We start from the raw sequence: 9,658 nt of genomic DNA, 5'->3' as shown, positions 1-9,658 counted from the left end.
AAAATAAAGAAAGAAAAAAAAAAGGAGCGGCCAGGCCGAAACGGCCCAGCTCGCCCAGCGCAGCCTAGCTGCCGCCGCGCGCGACGCCCCAGCCTCCAGCTCGGCCCACTCCGGCCCAACTCGCCTCCCTGCCCTTTTCCTTTTCCTCCCTGGCCCAACGCCCGCCCTCAGCCCACCCGGCCGCGCCACCCCGCGGCCCAGCTCCCTCGCGCGCTCGCGCACGCCCACGCCCCGCGTGCTGCCGCCGCCTCGCGCCTGCCTCCTTTCTTCTTTGCTTTTAGTCCCACATCGCCTCTTTACAAAAAATTTCCAGCTCATAAGCCTATATAAACTCCCGTGAGAACAGCCCCAAAGGCACATCAAAGCGCCTTGCGCGCCTCTCTCTCCCTCCCGTAGCCGCACGTTGTTGCTTGCCGATGGAAACGGCGCACACGCTGCTGTTTCTGCGACGCAACATCCGCAAGGCTATTTTGGAAAACGCCGCGACTCGACGCATCCTTTGCCGGGTAATAATTCTATTTCCGCTCTTTTTATGTAGATTGTCATACATAACTTCGCAATTTTATTTTCTTTAGATCTACACCTCCGTTTAGAATAGTGGTTCTTCCGTTAAGTTTGTAATTAGATCCTCTACAATTTTCGTATAGGAAGTTTTTCCATCCGAGCAACTTGTTCGGACAACTTTTCGTACACCATTAGAAGTGGAACCACTTAGGTCTAGTTTTGTAAAATCCATATCTTGAGTTCTACACGTCGGTTTCTGACAAACCATATACCGTCGGAATCAGCAAATCCCGTAGATCATTCTAAACTTTTTGCATGTCAGTTTTGCCCACTTTTTTTTCGCGGTATCAATTTGATCCGCAACATCATCTATAAAATAAATCCTATAAACTTTTTCTGAGAGATTCTTTTGGCGATACGCTTGTAATGGAATTCTCTACAACTTCCGTGTAGAAAGGTCTTCCATCCGGAGTACTTTTTCTAATAATTTTTCGCGAAAAGTGCAGTCCTATAACTGGTTTCGACATAGTTCCTTTTGCCAAAATGATCCTTATGATCATACCCATCTTCCAGGACCAGTTATAATTGTTTATCATGTTCACCTAGCTTACCCCTAGTCGTCTAGTTTATATTATTCAAATAACAATTGAGTTATTTGAGTAAAGTATGACATGTCCTAGTTTAGATTTTACCTTGCTTTAGTAGGGTGGAGATACTCTACCTCATATCACATGTGATGAATCTTTGTTACCCATTAGGCTCCGCGAATCAAATCCCGATATCATTCACGCCTATACAATCTCATGCCATTCAACCCTTCCTCTTAGTTCGAACTATTCAACTTTCAAATGAGTTAGTTGAGTAGTTCAATATATCATTAGTTCATATCCAATGCTATGTGTGATCTTGTGCTACTCTGATGAGTGTTGTCACACTATGTCAATCATAAGCCTTGTTTTACAGTACTTCATCCAATAGCACCACCGTCCAAAATATTTGAATCACTTTGCAAATATTCAAATTCAAGTATGAGAATTTGAGTATATATTCATTATCGATTTCTATAAGCCTTTCTCAACATGATTCTTTTGTGAAGGTGAAACTCATGATCACATTCACACAATAATACCACTAGACACTTTACCTTGAACAGATATCCTTACTACATTAAACCTCTCCACCTAGTTCACATAGATTCACATTTCACTTGAGTTATTTCACTAATTGATAATGTATCTCAATTAGGTATGCCTTGGATACTTGTGTTTGATACACTCCACCTCATATCACACATATCTTGAGTTCAAACATCCATCATCATCCTAATTACCATTTATACATATTCCATCTTAGGTCCACTTAATCTTATTGGTTTATATTGATCTATTCAATTTACAAATGAGCAATTGAGTAGTTCAATATGTCACAACTCCATACCCAAGCCTATGTGTAATTCATACTATTTTGAGTAATTGTTGTCACACTTATTCAATAGTATTTGTGTTGCACTATTTGTCACTTATATGATTCAATTCACATGAGTTGTTCCAAATTCTTTTCATGCTCTTGTAAAGCATAAAGATTCTTCAATTATATCTTGGATAGTACATTACTTTCTAATCATGTGACCTTCCGTCCAAACTCTCATAGCGATATCTTGCAAGCCAAACCTCATGCCACACCTTAGTACCATAGAGCTACTTCCGATTGTTGTCTTGTTTGATTATGATGTTGTAATTGAATGGTGTGTTTATGTTGTGCTATATTCTATGTTATAGTTGTACGGAGAGGCACATATTTTGATTAAGAGAAGTGAACGCGCTTCGACTACCAAAAGGTAAGTGACACTCAATTCCTACCTATTTTGTTATGCATTAGTGTTTTTCAATCTAGTATGCATGGTAGGATTTTGTTTTCGAAAGTTATGCTATGCTTATCAATCCTAGTATTGTGTAGCCACCATGAACCTTTGCTAGGATACTTAGTTGCGTAGCAATAACAAAATGCCACCGCTGTTTTGATTATTCTGGATTGTGAGTATTGAGAATTAAAATTAACAACCTTAATGAATCACCTGGGTGGATTGGTTGTGTGGTGGGCGGCTGCTCAGGGCTCCGGCCCTGGAGAAACCAGTGGCAGGTGGGTACCTGAGAGTGCGCAGTTGAATAGTGGTTGCTCTAGACTGCACCTCTGGTTTTCACTAGGGGATCGTGCGGGGGTTTATTATCTTTAATGGTTTTAAGTTTGTGAGTTTCACTTGTGGATGGCCACCCAGGATTAAAGAGATTACTATGTCGTCCATGTTCTAGTTAGCTTCCAGTGCAGCCTTATGGTATTATGGGCTCTGCCGGGATTAAGTAAGTTGTGAGGTCAAACTTGTTGCTAGAAATGATGATGTGGCTTGCAACCAAACGGGAACGGGTCTAGCTGGTTATGGTTGAAACCTCCTTCTGAAAGATCTTGTCTCATTTCTTCTCTTGGGAAGGGTGGGTCGTAAGGTGAAAGTGCACAACCTCTCGAGAGTAAACCTAAGATCTTAGCCGTGTCCCCGGTTATGGACAATTTGAGCTTTCTAGGCAGGGAATGTACGGAAGAATCTCATCACCTTTTCTGAATAAGTTAAAATTTGAGTAGCAACTGTCGGATAGTACATGGGAGATGTAACCATGGTACTGTTTATGACATCATTACAAGTTTTGTAAAAATATTTTGTTTTTAAATAAAATGTAGGATAAAATTGGCTTTATGCAAATTTGCCTAAACTCCACTTGCCAAATATCATGTAGATAGTCTTGCCCAAAACATCCACCATATAAGTGTCATTTGCCAGTACATCATTGTACTGACCTCCATTCGTGGGGCTGCATATTCAAACGTGCAGGATTTTCTAAGGAGAAGTACGTGGTAGGATCTCGAGTCTACATTCCAACATGACTGCCTGTGGCACATGCAGATGATGAAGGCTCATTGATGACTTACATTCCGCTGTGTTTGTTCTGAACATTGTTGAGCTAGTCCATGTGACTATGCAATTTGTAAGGTTTTATTGTACCATCTGGATCAACGATGTAGTAATTTGATACTATTGCAATGATTACATATTTTGTAATGTGTGTGCTATCAGTGATCCCGGGAATAGCACTATACACAGGTATCTTGCCTTTATTAAAAGGTAGGGTGCTACAGAATGGTATCAGAGCATAGTGTTGCCTGTAGGATCGAGACCCTAGGTTTGGATTAGAAATAGGAAGTCCCTAGGATGAAAATTTTTTCTAATCCTATTTCAAAAAAAAGACGTTTGCTTTGTGAAACCTCTTGTATTCTCATCTACACCATTTTCAAAATTGTTTTCTTCCTTTCTTTAGATGACCCCCTTATCAAAACTATTAACAAGGACCGATGAAGACCGTGTGCCTGAAGTTGGAACTGATGCTTCATGTGATATTCTTCGACTCCGCAAGAAGTGTTTCATGGAAGACCAATGAAGAATTTGAAGAAAGACTTCGATGCAGACTGCACAACACACGAAGATACACTGAAGGACTAGAATAGAATCTTGATACATCCAAAGCAGAAATAGAGTAGACCACCATTAGCTATCTTTTAGCGAACCAACGATAAAGTAACAAAATATTGATCATACCAAACTGAGGTATGACCATGCTAGTTTGTTTGTGTTAAACCATGTTGCTTGATGCTTGTTAGATGATTGTTGTTTGCTGAATTGCTATGATCTGCGGTGTTGGGTAGGAATCTTCTTTAGAATCTTTCTATCTATTCTCATCTATATCCAACCCAGAGAATGTTTTCTCGGCAACTCGCCATGAAGACAACATTAGTAAAACCAACCTTAATGTTCCTATCAAGATGAATAGCATAGAGTGTGAGATACGCAAAACCCTAGCTAAGGATCGATAGAAGTATTTTCTAAACAATTTAATAATGGGGATTGAAACATTGATTCAATTCTCCATGAATTTTTTTAAGTTTGTGAGGTTGACCAAGTGTTAGAATACGAGATTCAATAAACCAAATACGGAGTAATGATCTGGGTACAGGATGGATTGATCACCCTTCCTACTACTCTTATTATGCGCTTTCGTAATGTTGACTTTGCGAATCTAGAGAGACATACCTACAAGAGAGTCATCGCTGATAAGCCTAAACCCTAGGATGGATAAATATTATACCCTTATAGTAGGCAAGTGTTGCCAAGCGTAGGACTACGTTTAGTTTGAAGATCTAGCCACTAGATGAAGAGTGGTGGAAAGTTGTCAGAGATACCAACGTACAAAAGATGAAAGATGTCACGAAGTCCTCTCCTCTTGGTCTCCTTATTGACCCAAAGAGTGACCCATCGTTGTTAAAAGTAGTTCAACAACCAACCATTTGGATTAGAAGCCTTACTATGAAGGAAACCTATTTGACTCACCTTGAAGAGATATGTGTTCACTATATGTGAATAAACATTCGCCTATTCGATTTTAACTCAGAAGCCATAAGCCATAGGTGTTTCAAACCATGACCCAGTGCCAAATCATATCCAAGATGATCTTAGCCTAAACCCAAGACCTAAGACTACCTAACAGAAGTTGCTTTTAAGGGTGGTAGAAGCCATACCCCTGAATTATGGATTTACACGAAGATGCCGCATGAGTTGGTATTTGGAGAAGGTATCACAAGGAGTTTCCATGAGTATACCCATGTACGAAATAGAACCCATGGGAGGAGTACTATCGTAAGAATGGATACGGTTGATGGTATGATTTGTATATGGTTTAGTGTAACGTTTTCAAAGCCCAAGGTTGACTTCAAAAATTTCCTCGGAGATGTTCGAAAAGAAGCAATAGTGAGTATGAACCTATTAGAAGATCTGAACCCAAAACCTTTTCTTTCTAGCCTTTCTCCAATCTCGAGGACGAGATTCTTTTAAGGGTGGTAGTCTGTCACATCCCAAAATTTCCTAAGTTTTGGAATATAAAATAAAAATAATTTTAGTGCTGGATTGTTTGAACTTGATTGAAAATTCACAACGAATTAAAACTTTTTAAATTTATTTACAAGTTAACTCCAAAATAAGGTTTTCAAGAACTTTTGGTTTTAAAGTATCTTCAAAATCAAACATATAGGCCAAATGTATATAATGTTTATTTTATTTTCACAAAGAGATATTAAAATTTTTTTTGCAAAAAATAGAGTTTTCACACAACTTGGTTTTCAAAAGATTTTTCAACAATGCTCTATTTTGGTTCGGAGGTTTTGAAACTTTTGAAATTATTATTTTGAGAAAAACATTAAACCCTAAAAAGGCACTATAGCCACATAGACATGTATGTCAAATTTTGGTTTTATAAGTTTATATTTTTGTTCCAAATTTAGTCTCATATTGAAGCATTTTTCATAACGAATCCAACTGTATCTTATTTGTATTTTTCCGATTATTTTTAAGCCTCCGAATATGTATTTTCCAATTTTGTTTAAAAACAAAAATAAAGAAAGAAAAAAAAAGGAGCGGCCAGGCCGAAACGGCCCAGCTCGCCCAGCGCAGCCTAGCTGCCGCCGCGCGCGACGCCCCAGCCTCCAGCTCGGCCCACTCCGGCCCAACTCGCCTCCCTGCCCTTTTCCTTTTCCTCCCTGGCCCAACGCCCGCCCTCAGCCCACCCGGCCGCGCCACCCCGCGGCCCAGCTCCCTCGCGCGCTCGCGCACGCCCACGCCCCGCGTGCTGCCGCCGCCTCGCGCCTGCCTCCTTTCTTCTTTGCTTTTAGTCCCACATCGCCTCTTTACAAAAAATTTCCAGCTCATAAGCCTATATAAACTCCCGTGAGAGCAGCCCCAAAGGCACATCAAAGCGCCTTGCGCGCCTCTCTCTCCCTCCCGTAGCCGCACGTTGTTGCTTTCCGATGGAAACGGCGCACACGCTGCTGTTTTCGCGACCCAACATCCGCAAGGCTATTTTGGAAAACGCCGCGACTCGACGCATCCTTTGCCGGGTAATAATTCTATTTCCGCTCTTTTTATGTAGATTGTCATACATAACTTCGCAATTTTATTTTCTTTAGATCTACACCTCCGTTTAGAATAGTGGTTCTTCCGTTAAGTTTGTAATTAGATCCTCTAATTAGATCCTCTACAATTTTCGTATAGGAAGTTTTTCCATCCGAGCAACTTGTTCGGACAACCTTTCGTACACCATTAGAAGTGGAACCACTTAGGTCTAGTTTTGTAAAATCCATATCTTGAGTTCTACACGTCGGTTTCTGACAAACCATATACCGTCGGAATCAGCAAATCCCGTAGATCATTCTAAACTTTTTGCATGTCAGTTTTGCCCACTTTTTTTTCGCGGTATCAATTTGATCCGCAACATCATCTATAAAATAAATCCTATAAACTTTTTCTGAGAGATTCTTTTGGCGATACGCTTGTAATGGAATTCTCTACAACTTTCGTGTAGAAAGGTCTTCCATCCGGAGTACTTTTTCTAATAATTTTTCGCGAAAAGTGCAGTCCTATAACTGGTTTCGACATAGTTCCTTTTGCCAAAATGATCCTTATGATCATACCCATCTTCCAGGACCAGTTATAATTGTTTATCATGTTCACCTAGCTTACCCCTAGTCGTCTAGTTTATATTATTCAAATAACAATTGAGTTATTTGAGTAAAGTATGACATGTCCTAGTTTAGATTTTACCTTGCTTTAGTAGGGTGGAGATACTCTACCTCATATCACATGTGATGAATCTTTGTTACCCATTAGGCTCCGCGAATCAAATCCCGATATCATTCACGCCTATACAATCTCATGCCATTCAACCCTTCCTCTTAGTTCGAACTATTCAACTTTCAAATGAGTTATTTGAGTAGTTCAATATATCATTAGTTCATATCCAATGCTATGTGTGATCTTGTGCTACTCTGATGAGTGTTGTCACACTATGTCAATCATAAGCCTTGTTTTACAGTACTTCATCCAATAGCACCACCGTCCAAAATATTTGAATCACTTTGCAAATATTCAAATTCAAGTATGAGAATTTGAGTATATATTCATTATCGATTTCTATAAGCCTTTCTCAACATGATTCTTTTGTGAAGGTGAAACTCATGATCACATTCACACAATAATACCACTAGACACTTTACCTTGAACAGATATCCTTACTACATTAAACCTCTCCACCTAGTTCACATAGATTCACATTTCACTTGAGTTATTTCACTAATTGATAATGTATCTCAATTAGGTATGCCTTGGATACTTGTGTTTGATACACTCCACCTCATATCACACATATCTTGAGTTCAAACATCCATCATCATCCTAATTACCATTTATACATATTCCATCTTAGATCCACTTAATCTTATTGGTTTATATTGATCTATTCAATTTACAAATGAGCAATTGAGTAGTTCAATATGTCACAACTCCATACCCAAGCCTATGTGTAATTCATACTATTTTGAGTAATTGTTGTCACACTTATTCAATAGTATTTGTGTTGCACTATTTGTCACTTATATGATTCAATTCACATGAGTTGTTCCAAATTCTTTTCATGCTCTTGTAAAGCATAAAGATTCTTCAATTATATCTTGGATAGTACATTACTTTCTAATCATGTGACCTTCCGTCCAAACTCTCATAGCGATATCTTGCAAGCCAAACCTCATGCCACACCTTAGTACCATAGAGCGACTTCCGATTGTTGTCTTGTTTGATTATGATGTTGTAATTGAATGGTGTGTTTATGTTGTGCTATATTCTATGTTATAGTTGTACGGAGAGGCACGTATTTTGATTAAGAGAAGTGAACGCGCTTCGACTACCAAAAGGCAAGTGACACTCAATTCCTACCTATTTTGTTATGCATTAGTGTTTTTCAATCTAGTATGCATGGTAGGATTTTGTTTTCGAAAGTTATGCTATGCTTATCAATCCTAGTATTGTGTAGCCACCATGAACCTTTGCTAGGATACTTAGTTGCCTAGCAATAACAAAATGCCACCGCTGTTTTGATTATTCTGGATTGTGAGTATTGAGAATTAAAATTAACAACCTTAATGAATCACCTGGGTGGATTGGTTGTGTGGTGGGCGGCAGCTCAGGGCACCGGCCCTGGAGAAACCAGTGGCAGGTGGGTACCTGAGAGTCTTGTGATTGAATAGTGGTTGCTCTAGACTGCACCTCTGGTTTTCACTAGGGGATCGTGCGAGGGTTTATTATCTTTAATGGTTTTAAGTTTGTGAGTTTCACTTGTGGATGGCCACCCAGGATTAAAGAGATTACTATGTCGTCCATGTTCTAGTTAGCTTCCAGTGCAGCCTTATGGTATTATGGGCTCTGCCGGGATTAAGTAAGTTGTGAGGTCAAACTTGTTGCTAGAAATGATGATGTGGCTTGCAACCAAACGAGAACGGGTCTAGCTGGTTATGGTTGAAGCCTCCTTCTGAAAGATCTTGTCTCATTTCTTCTCTTGGGAAGGGTGGGTCGTAAGGTGAAAGTGCACAACCTCTCGAGAGTAAACCTAAGATCTTAGCCGTGTCCCCGGTTATGGACAATTTGAGCTTTCTAGGCAGGGAATGTACGGAAGAATCTCATCACCTTTTCTGAATAAGTTAAAATTTGAGTAGCAACTGTCGGATAGTACATGGGAGATGTAACCATGGTACTGTTTATGACATCATTACAAGTTTTGTAAAAATATTTTGTTTTTAAATAAAATGTAGGATAAAATTGGCTTTATGCAAATTTTCCTAAACTCCACTTGCCAAATATCATGTAGATAGTCTTGCCCAAAACATCCACCATATAAGTGTCATTTGCCAGTACATCATTGTACTGACCTCCATTCGTGGGGCTGCATATTCAAACGTGCAGGATTTTCTAAGGAGAAGTACGTGGTAGGATCTCGAGTCTACATTCCAACATGACTGCCTGTGGCACATGCAGATGATGAAGGCTCATTGATGACTTACATTCCGCTGTGTTTGTTCTGAACATTGTTGAGCTAGTCCATGTGACTATGCAATTTGTAAGGTTTTATTGTACCATCTGGATCAACGATGTAGTAATTTGATACTATTGCAATGATTACATATTTTGTAATGTGTGTGCTATCAGTGATCCCGGGAATAGCACTATACACAG

The 9,658-nt window shown here is 39.6% G+C and overlaps 1 long non-coding RNA gene across 1 annotated transcript; it reads left to right on the top strand.

The window, feature by feature from the left end:
• The first annotated feature begins 373 nt into the window (after positions 1-373).
• On the top strand, positions 374-3,742 carry LOC127296980 (uncharacterized). Its single transcript, XR_007848831.1, has 3 exons — positions 374-506; positions 2,283-2,341; positions 3,386-3,742. It is a non-coding gene; the product is annotated as an uncharacterized lncRNA (long non-coding RNA).
• Positions 3,743-9,658: the final 5,916 nt, after the last annotated feature.

The sequence above is a fragment of the Lolium perenne genome, chromosome 4 (genome assembly GCF_019359855.2).
Source record: "Lolium perenne isolate Kyuss_39 chromosome 4, Kyuss_2.0, whole genome shotgun sequence".
NCBI lineage: Eukaryota > Viridiplantae > Streptophyta > Magnoliopsida > Poales > Poaceae > Lolium > Lolium perenne.
This window is presented reverse-complemented; position numbering and strand designations above follow the sequence as displayed.